The sequence below is a fragment of the Anolis sagrei genome, chromosome 5 (assembly GCF_037176765.1).
Source record: "Anolis sagrei isolate rAnoSag1 chromosome 5, rAnoSag1.mat, whole genome shotgun sequence".
NCBI lineage: Eukaryota > Metazoa > Chordata > Lepidosauria > Squamata > Dactyloidae > Anolis > Anolis sagrei.
The window spans coordinates 156,254,148-156,280,004 of NC_090025.1; the positions used below are offsets into that span (position 1 = coordinate 156,254,148).

Genomic DNA, 25,857 nt, shown 5'->3' on the forward strand with positions numbered 1-25,857 from the left:
AGAACATATCATCAGAAATTATTATTTTTCTGAGAAAATATGCTTGTGATTATAAATTTGGTTAGAATTCTTTCTGTGTTAACATTATGTATTTTACATGATGTTGACAAAGATGATCTCCAGTACCTTCCTCTACAACACCTCTTGTTTCAGGTGCACAACAGCACAGCTGGGGGTGGGGGTTCCCATAGTGGCCTCCAGTACATTGTTTGGCAGTGGAATTGTAGTCAGGAACAGCCTTACACTGAAGAAGTAAATTGATTCTTCTTATCTGGGTTACTGGAATGTACCTGGGTGTTTATCACAGCTGATCTTTTGGGGATGGAGTTCCACCTTGGAATTTTCCATATTCTCATGTGTTGAGGAACAAGTAGAGAAAATGAAGCAGCCTCTATCCATAGACAACTGGTATAAATACATTGGCAGAAACTTAAACTTTGCCTTTGTGTTTTTGGGATGTTAAAAGTGTGCTCTTTCATTTTCATGAAGATATGTTTCACACAGATGTGTATTTTTGTGCAAATGTGTTTAAATGTATATATTTTTATTTTTGCGTGGATGACAAAATGTAATAGAATGTCTAGGTTCTTGTGGGTTTTTTCGGGCTATAGAGCCATGTTCTAGAGGCATTTCTCCTGACGTTTCGCCTGCATCTATGGCAAGCATCCTCCGAGGTATGAGGTCCTCACACCTCTGAGGATGCTTGCCATAGATGCAGGCGAAACGTCAGGAGAAATGCCTCTAGAACATGGCTCTATAGCCCGAAAAAACCCACAAGAACCTAGTGATTCCAGCCATGAAAGCCTTCGACAATACATGTAATAGAATGGATTAACGAATGAATGCCATTGAAGCATATCCATGAAAAATGTGGTTCTTAGTCTTTAGTTTTCTAGGCGGTGTTATTTGAACTCCTAGCCATTATGGCAAACCAGTAGGGATCTGGTATTTGATGTCAAAACATCTGAAGACCCCAAGCTCATAAACCACTGTATGAGTAGAATTAGGAGTGAAATTGACATGATGTGGACTGGAAGTATATTCATCTGTCCTTAGGTCTACCTGGATTTCTAAATGTTTGAGAGTCTTTCAGAGGAGAACCTGATCAATGTTAAGGTCCTGTTGGAAAAGGTTTGGAAATGCCTGCTATTTTTTCCAGTGCCCAACCTTGCTGCAAAATTAAACTGTTGTTGTTCATTCGTTCAGTCGTCTCCGACTCTTCGTGACCTCATGGACCAGTCCACGCCAGAGCTCCCTGTCAGCCGTCACCACCCCCAGCTCCTTCAAGGTCAGTCCAGTCACTTCAAGGATGCCATCCATCCATCTTGCCCTTGGTCGGCCCCTCTTCCTTTTGCCTTCCACTTTCCCCAGCGTAATTGTCTTCTCTAGGATTTGCTGTCTCCTCATGATGTGCCAAAGTACTTCAACTTTGTCTCTAGTATCCTTCCCTCCAGTGAGCAGCTGGGCTTTATTTCCTGGAGGATGGACTGGTTGGATCTTCTCGCAGTCCAAGGCACTCTCAGAACTTTCCTCCAACACCACAGCTCAAAAGCATCTATCTTCCTTCGCTCAGCCTTCCCTAAGGTCCAGCTCTCACATCCGTAGGTTACTACAGGGAATACCATGGCTTTGACTAGGCGGATCTTTGTTGCCAGTCTGATGTCTCTACTCTTTACTATTTTATCAAGACTGGACATTGCTCTCCTCCCAAGAAGTAAGCGTCTTCTGATTTCCTGGCTACAGTCTGCATCTGCAGTAATCTTTGCGCCTAGAAATACAAAGTCTGTCACGGCCTCCACGTTTTCTCCCTCTATTTCCCAATTGTCAATCATTCTTGTTGCCATAATCTTGGTTTTTTGATGTTTAGCTGCAACCCAGCTTTTGCACTTTCTTCTTTCACCTTGATTAGAAAATTAAACTAGAATCATAGAATCATAGAGTTGTAAGAGACCTTGTGAGCCATCCAGTCCAACTCCCTGCCAAGAAGCAGGAAAATCGCATTCAAAGCACCCCTGACATATGACCATCCAGTCTCTGTTTAAAAGCATCTGTTTAAAAATCTACATCTATAGTGTGAATATGAACCTATTTTAATTTTCGGATTCTTCAAGTGAATAACGTTTTGTTAAGGAACTAGGTATTTTTTGTGTGTGAGATCATCAACCAGACTGATATTAAAATAAAAGACTTGCTCTGCTTATTCTGTAGTACAACTATTGGCCTGTACTCCTGTAGTTCTTTTATCAACAGTTTTCACAAATCTTCAAAAAAAAAAAAACCCCAATAATTTATGTATTAATGTCTCCCAACTATATATTTTTTCCTGCCCCCTAATTTCCCTCTCATGAAAATTGGTCCTATGAGACTCATTCTTGGACTGTTTATAATGCAGTTATATAATACCTAAAAATATTGCCATTGTTTCTCAGTTCTGCTTACAGAATGAATTACGCCTCCCTTGTGGTATTGTTAACAAACAAAAGCTTCAAATAGCCTGTATTAGCATACCTCAGGAGGAGTCCAGAGCAGATTTTAAATCCTGAGGATATCACAGTGTTCTTACCAAGGAGGTTAGCATGTCCTTGTACTGTGTTCCGCTGACTGGTACCTATTTCTGCATCGCCTCTTGAAACGTGAAGGATGATCAAGAGATGTCGGAGGAATCTTCAATTTGTCTGTTTTATTTATTGCAACTTTAGCATATTCTATCATAAAAAACAACAAAAGAATTCGTTTAGAAAAATCACTGTACTTTTTTGTTTTTTGTTTTTTGAGTCTAGAGGCATCAGTACTTATTAGTTCCTTTGTGAATCTGGGGAGCTAATTTTCACATACAGGTTTACAGTAGGAAAGACCATTTCCTGGCCAGCCCTTTTTGAAAACCTTTAGGCAAGTCTATATCTACAATGTAGATATAGGAATGAGAGTTACAGCATGAAAAGGTTTTGCACTCCAGTTGAAGGGGTTATCCCACTAGATGGGGTTCTATACAGTTTTCAGCAGGAAATGGTGATCCATTTCGAAATGGCAGCTTGTCATCAGTTACACCTCTTCACATGGGGCTAAATCCAGCAGCATGCTCTGATATAGCCCCGGTCACCAAGCCGGCTGGCTCCCATCACATGATGCAGGCACAGCTCCATGGGTGTAGAAGGGTGGAAGTGGCACATGCCACTGCCAGGGCAACATGGGAGGGCTCCTATGTTGCCATTGCAATCCATGGCAGGAAGCCGCTCACACCACATGTGCATCTGATCACCCTCATCTGGAGCCAGATGATGTGGGGCATGGGGTACTGGGTTCCCTGCACCCCTCTACTCAGTGGAGCGATGCCGATGGCCATCTGACAAGGTCGCAAATAAGGTCTCTTTATAAGCTCTTCCATAACAAGTTTTTCATGTATTCAAGAAAACCATTCTCAGCAAAGTGACAACTACAGAAAATGGCAACAAAGACAATAATCTAAAAGTGCATAGGTAAAGGTAAAGGTAAAGGTTTTCCCCTGACATTAAGTCTAGCCATGTCCGACTCTGAGGTGTGGTGCTCATCTCCATTTCTAAGCCGAAGAGCCAGCATTGTCCGTAGACACCTCCAAGGTCATGTGGACAGCATGACTGCATGGAGCACTGTTCCACGCCACTCCCCGGATTCGAACCTGTGACCTTTTGGTCAACAAACTCAGCAGCTCAGTGCTTTAACCCACTGCACCACCGACAGCTCCCTAAAAGTGCATAGTTCAGAGTAATTCTTGTTGAACTCAGAGGGATTACACTGTGGGTTAAAACCAAGTGTGAAACAGCATGGTGCAGTGGTTTGATTCTTGTACTCAGGACTCCAAGAGACCAAAATTTGAATCCCAGCTTAGGCATGGAAATTCACTGGGCATCTCTCAAACTCAGAGGAAGGCAATGTCACACACCATTCTGAACAAATCATATTGAGATAACTCTATGTAGGTTTGCCTTAGAATCACCTTAGGTTGAAAACAACTAGAAGGCACACATTTTTTAAAAAAAAATCATTAGGATTGCACTGATGGCAATTCAGTGTCATTAGAATATAATTTTTGTATGTCTTTATCTGTATGTGTGTTTACTTCTATTTCTTATTTTCTTGCAAGCTGCCCTGAGTCCTTTTTGTGGGGGGAAAGGCAGGGCATAAATAAATACAATGTGGTGTAACACTAGCTTGGTAGCTGCAGACAGGAAATCCTTCTTTGCCATCCTATAATATGACAAGTTTGATTAAGTGAAAAGGTTTTTATTAGCAGGTGCATTCAGGACTTGAGGTGGCAATGACATAGAGAATGGCTTAATTTAGAATAAGCTTGAAAGGAAACAAATACATACTGTGATGAAAATTAATCTACTGACTACCAAGTCAGAATTTCAATATGAAGTTAATTGAGTTTGGCGGAATTGGGTGTTCTTTTGGCTTTAGCTGTTATAACTTAACCCTTGCCCTGCAAGCTGTTCATAGGTGGTACCGTTCAAGCTTGCCTTGTTCAAATATGAAATCCTAGCACTTATATAGTCTGACCCTATTTGGAATGAAGTCCAGCCTTCTTCAATCAGGAGTCATATTTTGTGCTGATTCAGCCATCCCTATCTTCCTTCTTCACCCCCATCCGTGTCTTGTAGTTTTCAAATGAAACATATTTTCAGCTAACAAAACAAGACTTATATATGTGGGCATTCATAAATACATCTGTTTTGTTTTAATTCACCCATTTTTTTAAAAAAATGTCATTTTCATTGGATTTATACAGAAATCTGTTCATTTTCATATGTTAATATATCATAGAGTTTGAAGAGATCACAAAGGACATCCAATCCAACGTTCTTCTGCAATGAATGAACACAGAATCAAAGCACACTCAGCAGATGGTTATCTAGTCTCTGTTTAAAAAGCTCCAAGCCAGCATATTCCACTACTAAACAGCTCTTGTCATCATTAGTTCATCCTAATCTTTATATGGCATCTTTTTCCTTCAGTTGAATCAATTGCTCCATGTCCTAGTCTCTAGAGCAGCAGAAAACAAACTTGTTCCTCCTCAATATGACATCCTTTCATATATTTCAAGATGACTCTAATGTCCCCTCTCAGCTTTCTTTCCTCCAAGCTAAACGCATCCTGCTCCCTCAGTCTTTCCTCTTAGGGTTTGGTTTCCAAACCTTTGGTCATTTTGGTTGCCCTTCTCTGAACACATTCTAGCTTGTCCTTCTTATGTTGTATGCACATATGTGTATGTAGAGTATGTGCATTTAATCTATCAATGTTGGCTGATTTCAGTATTTTATGACTTTTTAGAGCATTGAAAGGACAATGCTGGCAATGTTTGTTGCAGAGTTGTCAAAGATGAGAATTAGAGTTATCAGGAGAAAAAAAGTGGCAACCCTAATTTAGCACCACCAAGGTGGTTTAATATATAAGGATTCAAAGTCAGAATTTTACTTACTAATTACTCAAAGATCTCTTGCCAGATCGCTGAATATGTCTATCTTGTTTTCTCTCACATTTGCTTTTATTTTTTTAACCTCAAGCCCCCCCCCCCAAAGAATTTATGAAGAAATGTGTGACTGTGAGAAAGTTCTTATAGAAATATGACTCCTACCAAATTCTCATCTACAGCTCCCAGAATTCCTTAACATTGGATGTTCTGTCTCCCTTTCTTAAACTTTTCTCAATATTCAGTATGAGAAGCCTAAATGATTTGGGTGTGTCAGAAGGAAGTAGTTTTTTGAGTTGTTTTCCAGAATGGAATGCCAAATTTGTAATAGAAAACAATCTTTTCCCCTGAATTCTCTCCCTCCACCCCCAAGGTTTTACTAAGAAAGAAAGAAAGTTATCAGAAATAATCTCTCTCATGCACACTTTATCTTTTCACTCTGCAGAAACTACCCATCTATTGAACGACTCATTGATTCTTCTGAGGTGAATCCGCTTAGAGCCGAATGGCTATAGGAAATCAGCTCGTATATTCTGGCTGAAGGCAATTCGGAATGAGACTGCTTCCTTCAGGATTTAAAACAGGTGTGTTGAAAAATGTTGTGAACATAAATCATCATTGATTTTTCATTAATGTTTGACAAGTAGAGTTAGAGGCAGAAATACAATGACTGTTTCCCCTTGATACAAAAGATTATACAAAATAAATGTCACTGCGAAAATCTCTTTACCAATCCATAGCCCAGTCTTATACAAGTTTATTACAAAGTAAGTCCCATCGGGTAGACTGGGGCTTACATATATATAAAGAAGCATGTACAGGATTTTAACACTAGCCTTTAATAAGTTCACAGCAGAAGCAATAGTTTTGAACGCTGGCTTCTAGAAAAAACAGTCAAAAGTAGATGTCATAAATTAATTCAATTCTAACTGTGAAATCTTGCGGATTTAGTTTGTTATTGAGTTCATTTGGTCTCACTCTCAGGAAAACAAGCATGAAGTTTTAGTTTAAATCTTTCTTTAATTAACTGTACAAACATCCCATTAGTTTTTTGAAGCTGCACATATTTTTCCATCTCTATAAGGCTGGGGAAATTCTATAGCCAACCATGTATCTTGTCCTGAGAAGGTCTAAGGTTCAGTCTCTGGTAACAGGGCTGATAAAAACTACTGTTTACTAAACCACTGCTTCTTAAACTATGGATCTTGCTCCAAAATGGGGTCCCTTTAGCTCAATGTTGGGGTCCTAAAAATTTGGCAGCACTAAAAGTTTCTGGACATCATCTAGTGACTTGTTTTAGACATTTGCACAAATGTGTGTGCTGCATTCATAGTGGACTCTGCAGAAGATGCTTCAGCTGAACTTCATAGAAAGGAAAATCAGCCTGTTTAGCAAGCCTTGAAAATGTTGATTTGTTATCAATAAAGGTTTGATTTTTATACCTATTTTATATACCTACATGTCCAAGGTCACATTAACATTTCTTAGGCCAAAAGGGGTCCCAAGAAGAAGAGTTTAAGAAGCCCTATATTGAGCTATTACTTATATGGAGAGTTTAAAAAAAAAACAACAACACAAAATGGGGACTAGGATCTGATAACATCTGAAGCCAAAGCCCATTAAGCTATTCCTAGTATTGTAATTCTGGAAAGTGTAAATTGTGATTTTTATTCATTTGTTTTTTAAAATCTGATTCAAAAGCAAGAAAGAAGCCTTTTTATTTACAGAGCAAGAAACTTAGGGAACCTGCTAGTTTGGCCAGTTTCCATTTCTCTTCCTCTCCCCTTTTTTTATCTGTTTCCTCTCTCACATACACATTTTATTTATCGTGTCAGGAGTGAACCAAAACAGTTGTATTGCATTTAAAAAACAGACAAACAAACACACACAGAGAAATACACATACACAGAGAAATACACAGAGACACATGTAAACAAGAGCTCTGATTCCCCAGCAAGGTAATTTGAGCTATCTGTACTGCATTATACAATAGATGATAATTGTACTGGAATTTATACAATTCTGAATGATCAACACTCAATATTGTCTGGTGTATTTCAGTTATTCCCTATTGCACCCATTCTCCTAATTAATTGTGAGCTAGCCATTCTGATAATACATTTATCATTTGACAATAGTGTGAAAAGTGAGCAGAGTATGTAGAGAGATGTAGTCCTTCACTTAAATAAGGTCTTTATATTTTTCAGAATAAAAAATGACATCTTATTAAACTTTCTCCAAACTACAACATTTAATGTAGATAGCTAGGCAGTCTACCCAGTGATGTTGAATTAGTAGCTTGTTTTATATTTTCCCCATTACATCTCTACTAGAGCTTCAGAGGAAGCCACAAACTGTTTAAAGAGTCTGTGAATTAAAAAGTGAGCATTTGTGAAATATGAGTACTATACTCACAGACATACACAAAGAAAGATAGAGGGAGTTTGTCCTTTCATTTTAAATGCAACCTTCTCTTACATATGCGCATATCTGGTAAAAACGGTAAAATGACAATTCATCACTTTACATGTCCATGATCTAATAATCATATTATTATTTGCAGAGGTCAAATACATTATTTTTCAATGCTCCCTTACAAAAAAAATCTCCTGTAGTTACAATCCTATCAGTACCTCAGGGTGACATACAGATGGTTTATGAATCCTACTGCTAAATATCATTCCGTTCTTTAAAAAAAAAAAGAATACAGCATTAAAGAGGTAATAAATGTAGCAGGAAAAATCATGTGCTTGTCTTCTTTCTGCCCAGATGCAAATTCTACCTATTACAAGATTCTGTAATTCATCCCATTTGTCCATTTATTTTGTTTATAGTTAAGACAGGTGGAGAAGGGTTTCAAGGGAGCTTGAAGACTGGAAGACTATGGTCCATAGTAACTAGAAGTTCTTCTCAAAAATGTTCAATGCAGATTTCTTCTGTCCTTTGTATATTAATTTTAAATCCAATCATATTGAAGGCCAAACAAGAAAGTCACATATTTCTGACACATTTCTTGTTGCATACACATTTGCAGACTTTAATGCACATCTTACTGATTTTTTCAAAACAATTCTGTTTAGCTTTCCAGAATGTTTGCTACATGGAGAGATCTTTGGTATGCAAATATAAGTGGCGGGAGTCCTCAGAGCATATTTATATTTATCCCCCATCATGAATGTGTCCAATATCATTCAATTTTATTAGAAGGTAAGGAATTTATTTTGTTTTAGCTGCAACAAAGATTAAAAGATAGAATGTTCTCTTTAAGGTTATAATTTTGAAGAGTAAATAGATCCAACAGTGTAAGTCTCTCCTGAAAAAATGATTAAGAATCACAAAATGTGGACAATTTAAGGATAGATTACTTTACAGGGAGAGACATGCTGTTTATTTTAATGCAAATGTATCAATAAAAGCTGGTTCTCCCACTGTTTTCTAGTTTCACTGTTATGAGTTGGAAAGTACCACTGAGCCAAAGTTAACAGGAATTAAGCTTGTTTTAATGATATGCGAGTGTGGAGAAGAGCAAACTACAGACCACCTATTACAATGCAGTCTCAGACCTTCCACATGCACAATGGAGGGCCTTCTTAAAGCAAGACTAGAGGCCCTCCCAGTGGCCAGCTTCTGGTCAAAAGACATTTAGTATAATGCCAAGTTTTTTTTAATTTTGTGGTTTTAAATACATTACAACTGTACTCTCGATTCACTTCTGATATGATAACTATATACATGATAGACATGTATTACTATCAAGTATTATGAATGAAGTAATGTGTCTGTTTATTTTATCCATATTCAGTTTTAAACATTGTGTTTCACATTTGATTCTTTTAAAAAATAGAACTATAATTCTTTATATTTAGGATAGAACAAAATATGAGAATATTGTTTCTTCAAAAAGTAATTTGAATGGAATTCTTTCCCTTTCCCACCAATTACATTCAATAGGGGAGCCAATTCCCAACATTGAGAGACCATGAACAGAAATTCTTCTTTCTCCACATGGTATATACAAACAAAGCATGCCAGTGAAAAAAGCAGAATTGCCCCTTCTGGCTCTAGATTTATGTCTTCTTAATAAGATGTACCTTAAGAACCATAGGAAATATGCAAAAGAATGGACTAGAGATGTGAAGAGTATTTGGGAAACGGACTGTCTCAATACATCAGGACTCTCTGACAAATATTGTCCAGCCTCCTCGAGAGTGCTCGACTTCACTACAAGAATGAGATAAAAACTTTGCTTTTTAGCCAGGTTTTTATAATTTGAAAAGGGGGGTGGGGAGAGAAAAGAAGTCTTGGACAAAATAATTTTCCTTTTGAGAAGCAAAGAGAGAGAGCAGGTGCGGAAGAAATGACTGACTGATGAAAAAAGGCTTGATAAAAAGAGGGGTGAAAAAAAATCATAGGTTTGTGCAATGAATGACCTCAGTTATTGTTGTTTTGCACACAAATTATTCTAGAAAACATAAAATCCTAGGTGAAAGGGGCAAGAAATGGCTTTCTTGTTGCATTGCCAAGGGAAAAAAGCCTGTGTTTTTTTTATTGTTGTGTCTAAGAGTGAAAGACTGTGGATTTGCAATCCTAGATTAGATTGTCTCTGTTCTGCTTTGCCAATATGTTCCACATTGCAGTGTTTTAGGGTACAATGAAAGGATCAGTGGGAAGAGTATTCAAACTTATTGGTGCTGAACCAGTGGCAAGCTGCGAGTCAGCTAAAGAACAGAAAAGTTACCCTTTGAACTGTGGGATTCTGAGAATTGTTATGAAAAATAACTTTTCCACACTCTTGGATCAGCTCTTGGCAATCGCCTCTAATGAAATGCATTTTCACACTAATGCTGGGAGCCCCGAGCTCATTTTATTTCCCGTGACAAGATCCAACAGGATCAGAATTATCTGCCTCCATTATGTCATAAATCACCATGGATCATTGCAGTTTCTAATCTGGTTTTTATTCTATTCCCATTAAATGAATTTGTTGTTGTAGTGCATCCTCATGCCCCCCGTCCCCCCATCTCTAATACAATGACCCATTCCTGCTTTAGGATACACTGAAAAGGCACTTCAAGTGGCTTTGAAAATAATTATATAACTTCATTCCCTAGTATATAATATTGGAAAAAGCTGGCCCGTATGCAACAGAATATATTTTGTCACAATCTGGTAAATGTTTCCACTTAATCCAATGTATTCGAGTACTTGCTTACATCTACAGGCTGATATATAATGAGAAAACACTTGACAAACACTTTCATGGATGGAACCACTGGGTTGTTGTAGGATTTTCGGGCTATATGGCCATGTTCTAGAAGCATTCTCACATGACATTTCACCTGCATCTATGGCAAGCATCCTCACAACCTCTGAGGATGCTTGCCATAGATGCAGGTGAAATGTCAGGTGAGAATGCATCTAGAACATGGCCATATAGCCCGAAAAACCTACAACAACCCACTTGACAAACATTAAGACAAGAATTAGATCCTGCAAACTTTATTTAAATTAATGAGTTGCTTGAAGAAGCCATCTTTAAGTTTTTTTCTTAAAAGTATGCCTTTGAGATATGAGCCATTCTTTCACTATAATTGCTTAATCTACTTTTACCTACCCTGCAGCTTTGGCTGTTCACAATGACTTGGGAAATGTGCCTAAATGTTTGAAGTTTAATTTTAAAACGAGAGCCTTGTTAAACTGTGTTGCAATGCAGATGCATAATCTTTGCTGACCTCAGTTTTGTTTTGCTTTGTTATTGCCTGAAATTCTTAGTTTCCCTTCCTCCTATAACTCTGTGCTGGAAATGCCAAGTCACAGTGCTACTTTTTCAGCAATGCTATTGTCAGAATTCATGCAGCAGCACTGAACAAATTTCCTAATGGAATGTCTTGTAGAAATATATGTATGAAACACATTATTCTGACAGAGTAATTCTGATATTTCACTTTTTGCTAAAAAGCAGTCTCAGGCTTCTGCCATGATCATGATGATGGTGATGATGATGATTTCCTATTCTCTCTCCCTATAGATCTTGATTGAACACTAAAAGGAACTAAAATACTTTCTGCTGTGTTTTTGCCCAAGATTGGCTGGAAATTGAAAAGCTATTTTTAAAGTAACTTGGTATAGTTCCTAAGCTCCAGAATGTTGGTCACAGACATTCTGGGGCCTACACTGTTTGTTTGCTTGTTGTTCAAATGAAATAAATTATCTACTTTCAGCTACTTTAAAGTCATCAACATGCCACAAGGTGCTGGCCTGTGGTACAAACACAGTAAAACACTGAAGCCACACAGTACCAGCATCTATAAATAACACTAAAAAGTTATAACACACCAACAAAGTCATCACTTAAAAGTTATACTCATGTTGGCATCCATCTAATATTAATCCTAGCTACAATAGAACAATTGAATGGATTGAGGTCAATGTGGTGTAGTGATTTGAGTATTGGGCTACCACCCTGGAGACCAAATTCTGCATCCTCACTCTGCAAAGGCAACCTACTGAGTGACCTTTGGCAAATCATGCACTCTGCTTCAGAAGAAGTCAAAATGAAGCCCCTCTGAAGTTGGAAGTGTCTTGGAAGTGGAAGTGTCTTGAAGGCATGCAACAACAAAATTTAGTTCTGCCTTAGTTATTGCAAAAAGAAACTAATCACAACTAACTAGTACTTCAAAGCTCTGTTTGTGGAAAAGCACTTTGTATAGTGCAGTGGTTCTCAACCTTCCTAATGCCGTGACCCCTTAATACAGTTCCTCGTGTTATGCTGACCCCCAACCATTAAATTGTTTTCGATGCTACTTCATAACTGTAATTTTGCTACTGTTATGAATTGTAATGTAAATATCTGAAATGAAGGATATATTTACATTCACTGGACAAAATTTGGCACAAATACCTGATACACCCAAATTTGAATAATGGTGGGGTTGTGGGGGATTCATCTTGTCATTTGGGAGTTGTAGTTACTGTCATTTATAATTCACCTACAATCAAAGAGCATTCTGAACTCCACCAAGGATGGAATTGAACCAAATTTGGCACTCAGAAGTCCCATGAACCAACAGAAAATACTGGAAGGGTTGACCTTGAATTTTGGAGCTGTAGTTCACCTACATTCAGAGAGCACTGTGGATTCAAACAATGACGGATCTGGACCAAACTTGACATGGATACTCAATATTGAACCAAACTTCCCACACAGAACCCCCATGACCGATAGAAAATACTGTGTTTTCTGATTATCTTTGGCGAAACCTCTGACACCCCCTCTCGACCCCCCCCCCAAGGGTTGAGAAATGCTGGTGTAGTGGATGGATCCCTTAATTATTTAAATAAGAATATAATCTAGTTTCTCCCTTCCCCTCGATTCTCAATCATATAAATTACCATGGGAATTGGCATTATTAACACACTGTCTCAAAGTGTACATGGGCTATATTGATTCTGAACTCTCACTCTCTCCCCATGGCTTAACAATCTTCTTTCTGAGCATTACTCTGGTGCTGATCATCATTCTCATGTTTGAGTTTAAGCAGAAAAATGCTTTGACTGACAGATGCTGAGCAACTCAGTTCCTTTGGGTGCTTAAGAAAGGACCAAATTCTCTCTTTATTGAAGCTTTGTCTTTAATTATATGGATCTGCTACCTTAAAATCTAGTTTGACTTCAATTTCAATTGGTTTTAGGTGTGATTATCAGACACAGGCTCTATTTGCTGTATGGCAGCCTCTACACGCTTAGCTGGTGGGCCAGTTTCCACCATGATATAGCTACTTTGCCACACTGATTGGAATATTGATTGCACTGTAAATGTCAATAACTCTGCAGAGAGAACAAAGCCAAGGCTAACCCCCAGCCTTACAAACAAGATGTGACTCTCATTCCAGCCATTCCAGACTGATGTGCATTTATTGTGATGTACAGCACAACTCTCTTGGCTTGATTGAACTTCTCTCCCTTTTTATTAGTAAGTAGAACTACCAGCAATGTGCACAGAGGACTTTGCATTTCTTCCACTTCTCTCTAGTTTACTTTTGGTCACTCTTCTCCTGCTGTGAAATTTGCTCAACCTTTTAAGGGAGGGAACCCAATGTATTAAGCAAAACCTTGTATTTTGTGTAAATGTCCAGTGCACAGAGGTTTTTTCACACTTCCCCCCTTTCCTGAAATGCTTACAAAATGTGAAAAATCTCACATTGGTGGAACATTCTTTTAGAGGACTGGGAATACTGTGAACATCTTGAGAATACTATGGTGATTAAGGCCACGTAGATTAAATGGATCAAAGTTTCAGATAGGGTTATAATGTAAATTAAAAATCATAATAAATAATATTATAAACATAAGTAAAAAGGTAAAGGTTTCCCCCTAATATTAAGTCCCGTCATGTCCGACTCTGGGGTGTGGTGCTCATCTCTATTTCTAAGCCAAAGAGTTGGCATTGTCCGTAGACACCTCCAAGGTCATATGGCCGGCATGACTGTATGGAGCACCGTTACCTTCCCACCGGAGTGGTGCCTATTGATCTACTCACAATTGCATGTTTTTCGAACTGCTAGGTTTTGTATGAAAACTATTAGATTTGTTTGACAGACTTTACAACATCATCCTAATTTTGACATGATATCCTAATTTTGACATCAATTTTTATTAAGGCCAATATTGACATTGCCATTATTTTTGGGTGATAGTATGACAATTAGTATTCAGTCACTAATGTCACCTTTTTTGGAGCAGGTATAAATGCACTTGCTGGGACTAAAAGAGCTTCATAGTTATATGACTTGGTACTGCTGGTTTTGGGAGATGTAGTATAAGTTATCACTTCTATTATAAAGATTTGAAAATAGCGGCAGAAATAATGTAAACAACTAGCCGTATGCCAAATATAAAGTTCTGCTCTGTTCAATCAAGTTCATATTCAACTCCAATTAAAATACATAATTTCAAACTACCTGTTGGTGAAATTTGTATAGAAAATGAAACTATGACTAGACTGTGAATCAGGAAAACCTGTATTTTATATTCAGAAGAGTGTCTTGTGGAGATATGAATATCTATCATTTCACAATACTTAGAAAGGTCATATGGAACAGGCTATATGAATTATCACTACTGCTCATGATTTTTATATATTTTACTAGTAGTATTTCACAGACATGTTTGAATATTGCTCTCCTATTTATCAAAAACAGAGTATGGGAAAGAGTCAGTGTTAAATACCATATATGCAAGTAAATAATTAGGGTATAACAGCTGAGCATTCCAAATAGGTGTATTCCAAATAGGTGGGTAGAATTTGATTAAAAAACAAATTAAATAAATTAGAATGCTCAAAGTTTTTTTCAAACTGGGTCTAGGTTATGCCAGGGTTTTGGGCTTAGTTCAAAATGGTAATGTGAAGAATATTAAATATGGCAGACACAATTTGAGCTCAGGACAGATTTAAGTGAATTAATTCTAGTCTGATTATAAACAGATCCAAATTAATTAATTTAATTTAGGCCTATTCTGAATTCAGCTATGAGAAGCACCACACATCACAGCAAAACATGCTCAGTGTTATGTTACATCACATGCTCTACAGATATGTGGAAGGGCTGAAGAAATGGTTTATATCGATACTTAACGCTTTAAGTTAAAACAAGGTGTTATTTTCATTAACTAATTAGTCAATAAATCATCTTTGTCTGAATCAAGATCAATTTTGTTTCCCTAGAAAATGAGGTAGAACTGTTCTCCGTGGTATTACTTGGTAATACCAAGTAATAGGTATGAGATCAGAACTACAGGCAAGTTATGAACAAGATAGGTTCTGTAGGTTTATTTTTAAGTTGAATTTGTATGTAAGCCAGAACAGGTACATTTTTAAGTGATAAAGCTTCAGTGGAGACAACTTTTCCCTACGATAACTCTTTCAGATGTGAATTTCTCTTCCGACAGGCAGATTTCTCTCACATCCTGTTGTCTTACTCCCATTCTAAGTTGTTTGTAAGTCAGATTACAACTGAGAGCTGTCCAATAAAGTAAACCCTCTGGATTACTGCTTTTTACCATTGAAAATGTCAGGTTCAATACAAAGAAACCAAAATTATGAAGATTTTCTTCTTGGACTCCTAATAGCAGAATATCCCAACTAGTATGTAAAAAGTGATTGAGAACTATATTAATGAATAAATATATAGTTCATGTTAGGTGTAGTGCATGTTAGGTATACAAATATGTCTATATATTAATACTAGAATGAAGAAAATTCCTTAACTTAAAATATATTATTTATATTCAACATGTTTTATTCAGATTCCTTTATTGCTTTGTTGTTTGGGTGAAATAAATATAAACATCTTGCAAATCTTTATTGGAAGGCAGAATAAAAAATAATGTTTTTTGGCAAATGACGTCATACATAGATGGCTTCTGGACAGTGAACCAATAGAGCAAGTTTTTTCTGAGACTGTTTCTTAGCTCCCTCATCATCAAAAGAGCTCAGCTAGAGCAAGAGTACATGCAAATCAACTTCTTGGATTAACAAATCTTAGCTAACTGGGATCTTTAGACCCACTTCTTAAAGCATATAAAGCTAAGATTACCCATGCTCTTATATAGAGCTGAAGTTTGGGGTCTAAACCAGGTACCATTATTAGAGCAATCTTAGCCACAGCACATGTGTAGCTTTCTTGGAGTGGACAAAAGGACCCCATCTGCCACAGTAAGAGCAGAACTGGGAGTATATACAGTTGATGGTTTATCCAAAATTAGGGCATACAACTACTGGTTTAAATTGAATACCATGGCAAATGACAGACTACCAAAATGTGCCTGTTAGAGCAGACAAAAAATCCATATCAGACCTCTTGGATTGTTTAATTGACACAACCCATTAGGAGTTGTGGACTTCTGATAGTATATCCAAATCTCCTAGAAGAACTAGACCCAAAAATTGTTGCACAACAAATACTGGATATAGAAGCTCAGAAAGACATTGCTGCCCTCAATAAATACAGCTCGTTGAAATGATTAAGTCATTTTCACCATACTTTTCAAACAGCCCAATATCTAAAGACAGAAATATCTAAACACCTCAGGAGGGTATTTAACAGAACTAGATTTGAACAGCTGTACACAAAGGTCAAACATGGAAGGTTTAATCAAGTTCCATATAATGAATGTCTTTGTATCTGTGGAGCGTCAGAGGCAGAAGACATCACACATGTACTGTTTGTTGTAACTTCTATAAGAAAGAGAAGAATCCAATACCTAGGGTCATACCTTATACAAAAGACACACTGGGATCCTTATATTAAAACTAAATTTTTATTGGCCGGCCAGAATGCTAAAATAACATACAAAATTGCCCTTTTATATATAAAGCAACTCAACTGAGAACTGCACATTTGGAGTCGACTGGGTAAATTGTAGGGACAATGGATCTGGATCTTGACCCCTTGTTAAGAGCTTGTTTATTTTAACTTATGTTGTAATGTAGGTTGTATATTGTATGAGAATGTGTCAAGTGTGTTTGTCAAATGTTTTGATACAGCCAATGGGCTAATCAATGAAATGAACTTCTTTTATTGGAAGACAGATACAAATATCTGGAAGATAGTCTATGCTGATTTCGATTTTTCAGGGTAGGGATGGTGTAAAGATGAACAGTATGTCTAATCAGATGTAAATCCTATTAAGTTCAGTTGGGCCAACAATCTGAAGAATAGAAATGTGGAAAATCTTGCAGGTTTTGAGATTTTACACAAGCCAAGTCATCTCGGCACAGTGCCTCTATATTGTAAGCACTGGCAACCCCCTTGAGAGATCCTGTGTCCTAGATAAAGTTAGTTACATTTTTTTCCATTATGGCTTTTGCAATTTGTACAGTTGGCTAGAATTCCTATTCCAATGAAGCAAAACAAAACCAATCTAGTGTCCTTGTCTTTTCCCAGACATAAAGTAAGCATAATCGGACAGACTGCTTAATGAGAAATAAACAAATAATTCAACAAATCCGACAACCTTGACTAAACCATGATACAGGGTGACAGTAATCACATCTTAAAAAACTGTGCATTTTTTAGAAATGTGGAGAAACTGCTCAAGAAAGTGAATCCACCCCCCAACCGCCTCAGAAACAAAAGACTTCAGTCTTGTGGCAACCTGTATCAAAGAAAGAATTATCTTTGATATATGACATGTACCATTGTAAAATTAGTAAAGAGTGATAGATTGTGAATATAATTATCTTTGAATGACCATTATTTATAGATTTTTTAAATTTTCACATAATTTGTGGATACATATGAAATGAAATAGAGATGTTGTGGTAATGTATGGACTTTGTTTGCTTCTAACAATGTAAACACAATTTTCTTCATTATTGAAACTATGTACAAACTTTCTTAATTACACATTGATTAAAATTTGGCAGGGTTCCTTGGAGCCAGATAGTAGTGCTTTAGAGCTGCAGCTGACCCATTGACTGCCAATTAGAAATTCCTGTTGTAGAGAGTTTTAATTACAGTAATGATGGAAACACTTTAAGCTGAGAAGGATATTTGGTTTGCATTCTACATTTCTCCTCTTACAAGATTCAAAGTGGTTTTCAACAGACCTCAGTTGTTTCAAAATCAAATAAGTGTCTATCAAGCTCATTTTGACCAACTCCTCTTGTATCAGTGTTCTCATGAATTGAAAGGCAGAGTGGTTCTCAAGAAATTACTTTTGGAAGGAGTTTGAAATGAGCTAGATGAAAAACTTTTTTTCAAAGTGAAATTTTAGGCATTAATAGGGTGTATGGTCTGTCTCCAGATGTGAAAGACTTTCCCAAAAGTCTTTTAATGTGTTCTTGCAGTGTGCCATCTGCATGAGCATTTGTGTGGACAGCATTTGACTGCAACAGTATTCAGAAGCTTCAGCTGGTTCAGAGATTGGCGGTCAGATTGGTAACAGGAGCTCCGTACAGGGAGAGATCTACTCCCATGGTCAGATTTCTGTTATTATATAATTTTGTCTGATTACATGTAGTTTAATTATTGAGGTCAGGCTTAATTTACTGATGTTAGGTCTTAATTTGATGTTAGGTTTTAATATTACTTTTATATGTGGGAGTTTTCTGGGATTTTGTGTTAGTATTGTGTATTTTATGTAGGCATTGAATGTTTGCCATTGCTATGCTAGAATCCACGCTGAACCCTCTTGAGGAGATAGTTTTATTTATATTATTATTATTAACAGTAGTCACTCTGTGGCCTCTGGGCAACTGAGTCAGGATGACACCACTATTTGCATTTCCCATTATGTTGCTCACTGTTCCTGAATGATGCCCACTATAGCAACTGTATCATCTCCCCCAATGCTCTGGATGCACCCTGAAATGTGGCATTGTAGGAAAGTTAAATGGCAGTGGCTTCCAAAATGAAATACCAGGATTTAAATTCATATTTTCCAAGTCTTGAAAGCTAAGCAATACTTTCACATCCCTGCATTTCACTAGAAAGGTTGTATGAATGCAAGATGTGCTCTCTGGACACCTGAGACAGCCAGCTCAATCATGTCTTATTTTCTTGACAAAATGAATGGAATCTTCACAGAATGCGCTCTTTCATTCCAAAGTTATGTCAGAAAACTCTTATGAGGGAGTTCAGTTAAAAGAATAGATTTCTTTCTCCCTTCTCTCTGTGGAATTCGTGCTTTCAAACAGGTATAACTCCCCATACCCTTATGGGAAGTTTGCAAATTATCTTATGAAAGCTAAAGGAAAATCAATGGGAATATTTCCCTTAGGGTTCAGCGTACTGATAGTAGAAATATTAATACTTAATTCCTCTATTACACTTCTTATCTACACAACTCGACAGGATAGTTAGGGGATGGGAAATGTGTCTTATGCTTTGAAAGAGAAGCAATGATATAGGCACGTTTTCAACAGGTCAGCTTTGTCAGCAGCATTTCTTCCCACTACACATATAGAAAACGCCTTTCTCATCATTTACACTATGTGAGATCTGGTAACATTGATGAAAAATACTGATATTTTTAAGTACCTGCAGCAGCACTTATTTATAATAATTATTTGTTGTTCATGTTTGAATAACAAATGTTTCCACTCATGCAGATAAATGGCAATCTAATACAATGATAATTTTACAGGCAGTTTGATACAACTTATGTGTACACCAGAACTTACATTTTTCATCAGGGATGTAGCAGATCATGCAACATTTCTGCTTAATTTCATTTTTAGTATGTTTGTTATATAAAGATAATTCACAGATGGAACCATTAGAATGCTATAGCAAAACAATTTGGTTTCTGGTGCCTTCTGTATGCTTATATTACATACAGGACTGCAAATGGACACAATATATTGGGAACGTCTTCCATGCATAGCTGTTGGAAACAAAGCTGTCACATTTATTTCCATATCTTTTGTAATAACAATTTCTTTTCAGAACCGTGTCATTTGTTCATTTGACTACACCTGAAGATCCTTACAGATATTAATATCAATTTCTGAAATTTTCCACTCACATTGGGTGAAATAGATTTTTTAAAAATGCAAGAGGAGGATGAAGCAGCTAAAAAGACATTTACATCCAACTATTCTAATTTACACATGTTAATTTACACTGTAACACATGTTAACTTTTGATTCATGTTCTATCTCCTCTAATCCTACATCTATGTAATAATTATTCTTATACCAATATTTGAAGGTGACACCAAGTCTCCAGCCCTTTGCCTTGGATGTTCTGGTTTATCAATATACCTCCTTAACTGCAGGTGTAAAACTGTATACAGTACTTCAGCTGAAGGCTGAAAAAAAGCATTGTACCTGTCTTCTTCTTTTCTTCATAAACTGGCCAGCTTTTTTTTTTTTTTTTTACAGAAGGCCTCCAAGAATATTGTGGGGAACATCATAAAAAATCTTGTTGAAATTCAAATTAATGTACTGCATCAACAGTATGCTAGTAATTCCCATTATGTATAAAATAGCACCAAATATTTGGTAAACTAAATAACAAGTGAGCAAAACCACGTTTTGCTATTGCATTAGCATTTACAGCACACATTCTTTCTCTCCCAGGATTTTCTTTTTGACCCATTACAGTGCTTCATTTTTATCAATACTAGAGATAAAGCAAAAAGCATTAGGCTGATATATAAATGAATCATTCTATTTCTAAAACATAGGCCAACCTAGTGGATAATGGCACACACACATTTTTGTGTGCATTGTTTTGAGGAAAGGAAAGGATTTCCACTGGGATTTGGTGGTCTCAATCCATTTTCTTGTCAGCATGTGAAATGACAGTCCATTCTCAATGCCCCAATATTAATTTTTAAAGCCTGTCTGTATATTCATCTGCCAACAATCAACAAATTTTCTGGATTTCTATTAGCTTGTCTCAAGCTGCTGGCAAGCTAAATTTCTCTAACAGGCATCAATTCAATGTATTAAATGCCTGTTCTGCCCTAGAAGACATATTGATTATTTTTTTCTCAGCAAAGTGACAAATACCATTTTCATGACTATAATAGAGATTGATTACAATTTTATGGAACAGAGGGAGTTGATCTCAGAGACAGCCTCAGGGCATATAAAATTGAAGAAAATCATCTAGATTAATAAAGAAATTAATGGATTCATGGGCTGTTGGCAAAAGTGAAATATTCTAAAGATAATGAAAACTACAGTACGTGCATGGTTGTTACTAAACAGTGAAGTACATTTAAACATGCTTAAAATGGCTAGCAATGTAAAAGTTGTGAAACTTCAATATAGTTTGAACTTCAATATAGTATTGTTTACTCTTCATTTTAAAAGTGATGTATTTTTAAAGTAAATGCCTCAGTGTGCTGACAATAATTTATTTATGACAGACTGGAATGGTCAATGTGGAATTTATTAAAACTAACACAAATATAGTTGGCCCTCCATATATTCAGATTTAATTTTGTGAATTTGATTATTAATGGTTTTAATTTATATGTTTTCTATAGAAGCCTCAGGGTGCTCTATAGAAGCCTTTAGGTGTATTGTCAACTTCCAACATAGCACAGTGGATAACCTAAATATTCATAGAGATTTCTTAGAGATCTGTATCTTGACTGAATGCTAAAAGAGACTAAATGTTCAGAGAGATTCATAGAGAAAATACCTCTCTTGGAATCTAGATCCTCCAGAACAAATCTATACTCAGCTTGACCATAGAATAACCCTGGAGGATCTAGAGATGCCTAGAGAGGTGTTCTCTCAAGTTGAAAAAAGATTTTGCCTTTCTTCACTTTTCTCAGCAAAGGGAATGGTTTCATTTTTTGATAAAAATTAAAGTACAATACTCACATTGACTTGTGGATTAGTCAACTCAGTTTTTGGGGTTGACTTTTTGTCTAAAATTTCTAGATGTGTAATATTTATGCAACAGCAAATATCTGTAGGCGCTTTTAAGAATTCCCTTTTACTTTAACACAGTACAACAAAGTGGCTCAAACTTGCATTATGGTCTGCAGGGAACCAAAACCTTTGTATCCCAAAGTATTTTTTTAACTCATCTCTAAATAATGTCTACTTGTTTTTAACTCGCTGCCTCAATCCACCCATCCATCAGGTCTGAAGGCTCATGCTGTCTTTAAATTGTAAAGTGCTTGTACTTGACAACAGAAGTCTGGAGACACTTTGAAGACATGATTTTAAACTGCTTTCAACTTTCTTGCAAAGTGGTTTCTGGTTATTTTTCAAATAGAGTCTGCTGATTTTTCAGCCCACTTCAATTGCCTGCTTCAATGACCAAGCAATTATAATCATTTTAGTTATAATGGACATACTGAGATAGATGAGGACTTGCTGCTCTGCAAACAAAAGATGTCCTTCACTTTTTGGAAAGAGCTAGGATCCAGGAAGGTTTCCCAGTGGGAGAAGGACCCCGTTTTTTTCCAGTCCATATTTCTCAAACAGTTATTTGGAAGTTAAAATGTAGTTATATAAGTGTTTTTACTCTAAAAGCCAGGACTGATGATAGCTTTCTTCCGCATGTGTGTGTAGTTGCATATGTATGTTTAGTACCATTTATTGGGGCAGCAATGAGTTCTCCTGCATCGCAGGGGGTTGAACTAGAGAGTCTAGTCGCTAGATGGTCCTTGTGGTCCCAACTCTATTATTCTAGGAACTCTTTCAGGTTAAATGATAAAGCCCTGCAAAAATTAATTAAACTTAAGTATACTGAACTTTCTTCACATTGATTTTATTATTATACTTCTCTAATACAATGCAGATAAAATGATAACTTTGATTGATCAAATTTCTGTGGAAATTTTATTAAATTCTTCTTTAGTTGCAACATTAAACCTGCTATAAAGCTAGTCTTTTTATTGATGATGGGAAAATATCAATTGTCCTTAATCTCCTGGGTAATTTAACATCCTTAGGATGTTCCAGATTTTTATTGCACAGTTGCCCTCCTTTGCTGATAGAATTTCACAGGGAAGTAGATGATATTGTTTCCAGTTTGTAAAGCTTGTGAAAAATCTGTCACAAATTACTTTTAAACTGGAAGCATTACAAAACACTAGGCAACATTCCTCAAATTAATAGGAAACTGAAATTTTGGTTAAAACAACATTGGTCATCATTTATGGCTTAAGAGAACTGAAACCTTTTGTATGATATGAATGGAACAACTCATTTGTCAATAAAAGTGAAGGTGATATCATCTGTTAAATCTGGCTCTAATATAGGTGTTAAAATGAGAAGTTTATTTCAATGGATTTTGATAGGACCACCAATGGCTCATGGTTTAAGCATGAGACAATGGCATCACATGCTTAAACTATATTCTCACCATTTGGGAATAAGGTGCCTACCCTGCTTGGATTATAGACAGACCCTAAATATGGCTAGTATTGGATGCATGCATGTACATTTTTGCTTATTTTATGCTTTCATATGATACCTAATAATGTCACTATTTTTGTCCCTTTTGGGTGAGTTTTTATACATTTTCCTATGATTTCAAAAAAAAAATACTTCTGCAAAAGCAAATTTCCATCAAAAAGCAGGATGCATTGATCTTTTTCTTCTTACCGAAGAACAAAATAAAAATAAAAAAACCTTGGAGCATTTGACAATATTTGTGCTGCAATTTTTACAAGTCGTAAAATGACATGTCAATGCACCATTTTCTTTGAATAACAAAATAAGAAATTAGCTATTGCTTTTTTATTCCGATTTGGACTTAGCTGCAAAAATAAATTTAAAAGGCAGTGATATCATTAGTGAGGATAAGAAAGTAACGTTATTTATCATGGTTACACAGAGGAATCAAATAAACAATAAAATGGTGGGACATGTTGGCATCTTTCTATAATGATTTAAAAATAGAGGAGGGTTGTGAACAAATAAAACAAAATGATATAGCAAATGTTGCATTGGATATATTCTGTTATTTAATTTCTGAGTTTTGTGGTGTAATCAAATATGAGATCATGGTGATATCAGTAATTCGTCCATTTTATAATTTAATCAAAACTCATGCTAGCCTTAGTGGATCCAAAATTTAATACGCAGTTTTTGAAGCCGTACATTAAAGTTTGCTCTGTGCTAGTTAGGCTGAACGTTACCTAAGAAGCCTAACTGTTATATTTGGAAGAAGAAAAAATCAATATACGATATTAACACAGTAAATTGGATCCAAAAGTTGTCATATTTAGAATAGTTTCTTCAGATTTAAATGTTTTCATTATAAGTATGACTAAGTCCAAATCCAACCTAGTTTCTCTAAAATGGTCTTTATACAATTTATAGTTCATATGTGCTCAGTAAAATTGTTGAAGCAGCAGTTTTTTCCCAAGTAAAGAAAGAATTTAAAATAATTAAGCTTTCATTTTCAGAACAGAAATCTTGACTGGTCACATAGATTGTCTGGAAGGATTCCAGTTAAGAGGAGATGAGTAATTTCTTGTACATATTTTTGTATTCCAATTATAGAGGTAAATGTCAGAAATATGAGGTAGCACCCCAAATAGTGTGAGATTTTAAATGAGGCAGGCTGCAGACTTGTCTTCCTTATTCATAAACCTACTTATTACAATTTGGTTTAGGAGCCTTGCCTTCAAATTACCTGCATCATGAAGAGTTGTGTTATTGATAACTACTTCTTTCAACAGGGCTTCAAAACTATATAATAGTTTGGTTTGGCATTCAGAAAGCTGTAACAAAATGTGTGTTTTCCAAGTAAATAGTTGGAGCACTAGTCTGAATAAGAGAAGGAAGTGCCCTCTTACAATGATGCTTGAATGCCTGGACCAGTCTTAGAACTTCCTGCTGTAATGGGAACTGGTGACAGAGTTCTTGCATAAAGTGTACAGTTCAACCACATTCATGGGGTTTTTTTTTCTGACAGGGCGAGAGCTAGATGTAATAACACCGAACCCAAATGTAAAGATTGAGGTATTGAGTTTTAGAGGAGCTGTAAAGCATTTTATAATGAAATGATTGAAAAGTATCCTTCAATTTTTTTTAAAAAAAAGGAAACTAAAATATTCTTCTACATTTTAGATAATCTCATTCCTTGCACACACATCTTAACAGTAAGAAGCCACACTGTTTGAAAGCTAGTTTTATTTACTGTTATGTATACTGAAGGCATTTGATGGCTGTGTAGTGAAACTGTGGAGATCGTTTTCCATAAGAATCTGCCTAATACGTTTGGCATAAACAATCCACAAATATGTTGTGATAGCTTGATTGTTGGGGAAACTGCCAATTATTTACATTCAATTCTGTTTTGTAAATATAAATCAAGTTTCTATTACTCCAATTACAGCTAATTAATGTTTGTGATTGCATGCTAAAAATTGTTGCATTCATTTATTTATGCTTTGTACACTGCATTGGAATTCTGGCTGTCTAGTAACTGAATGATCAAGCACCTGACTCCCGTAGTAGTTGGAGGGCTCTCCAATCAGTCTTATTGAAGTTATTTAGCTGATACCAATTACTCCCTCATGGTAAACAATCAAAATGATTGTATCTGTAGGCAGTAGATAACCTGGAAACTAAATATACAGATCCATAAAGAGATTGTCCTGTCAGCTAAACAATTTTTTTTAAATGTGCTTTCGCTTAATATTCCCATTCTCCGACAGGCAAGCAGTACTTTCCAGAGGAAATATAAGATAAAGTAGACAATATTCTTATTTATTTATTTACTCTATTTGTATCGCTAACATGAAGGGGACTTTGCAAATGCCAACAATCGTGGCTTTACATATGCCAACAATTCAATGCCTTTGAACAACAAGCAGTTAAAATACATTAAGTTAAAGATTTAAAGGAACCCCTTATGGCATAGTGAGTTAAACCACTGAGCTGCAGAACTTGATCAAAAGGTCAGCAGTTTGAATGCAGG

At 36.3% G+C, this 25,857-nt stretch overlaps 1 long non-coding RNA gene across 4 annotated transcripts in view; it reads left to right on the forward strand.

Moving 5' to 3' along the window:
- Positions 1 to 25,857, forward strand: part of LOC132776070 (uncharacterized) — a 121,627-nt gene that overhangs the window by 40,994 nt on the left and 54,776 nt on the right. For 3 of the 4 annotated variants that reach the window (XR_009631583.2, XR_009631582.2, XR_009631584.2), the window contains 2 exons: positions 5,895 to 6,033; positions 8,530 to 8,656. This is a non-coding gene — a long non-coding RNA (uncharacterized lncRNA). The remainder of the gene's footprint in view (positions 1 to 5,894; positions 6,034 to 8,529; positions 8,657 to 25,857) is intronic. The other variant, XR_009631585.2, reaches the window with a different exon arrangement.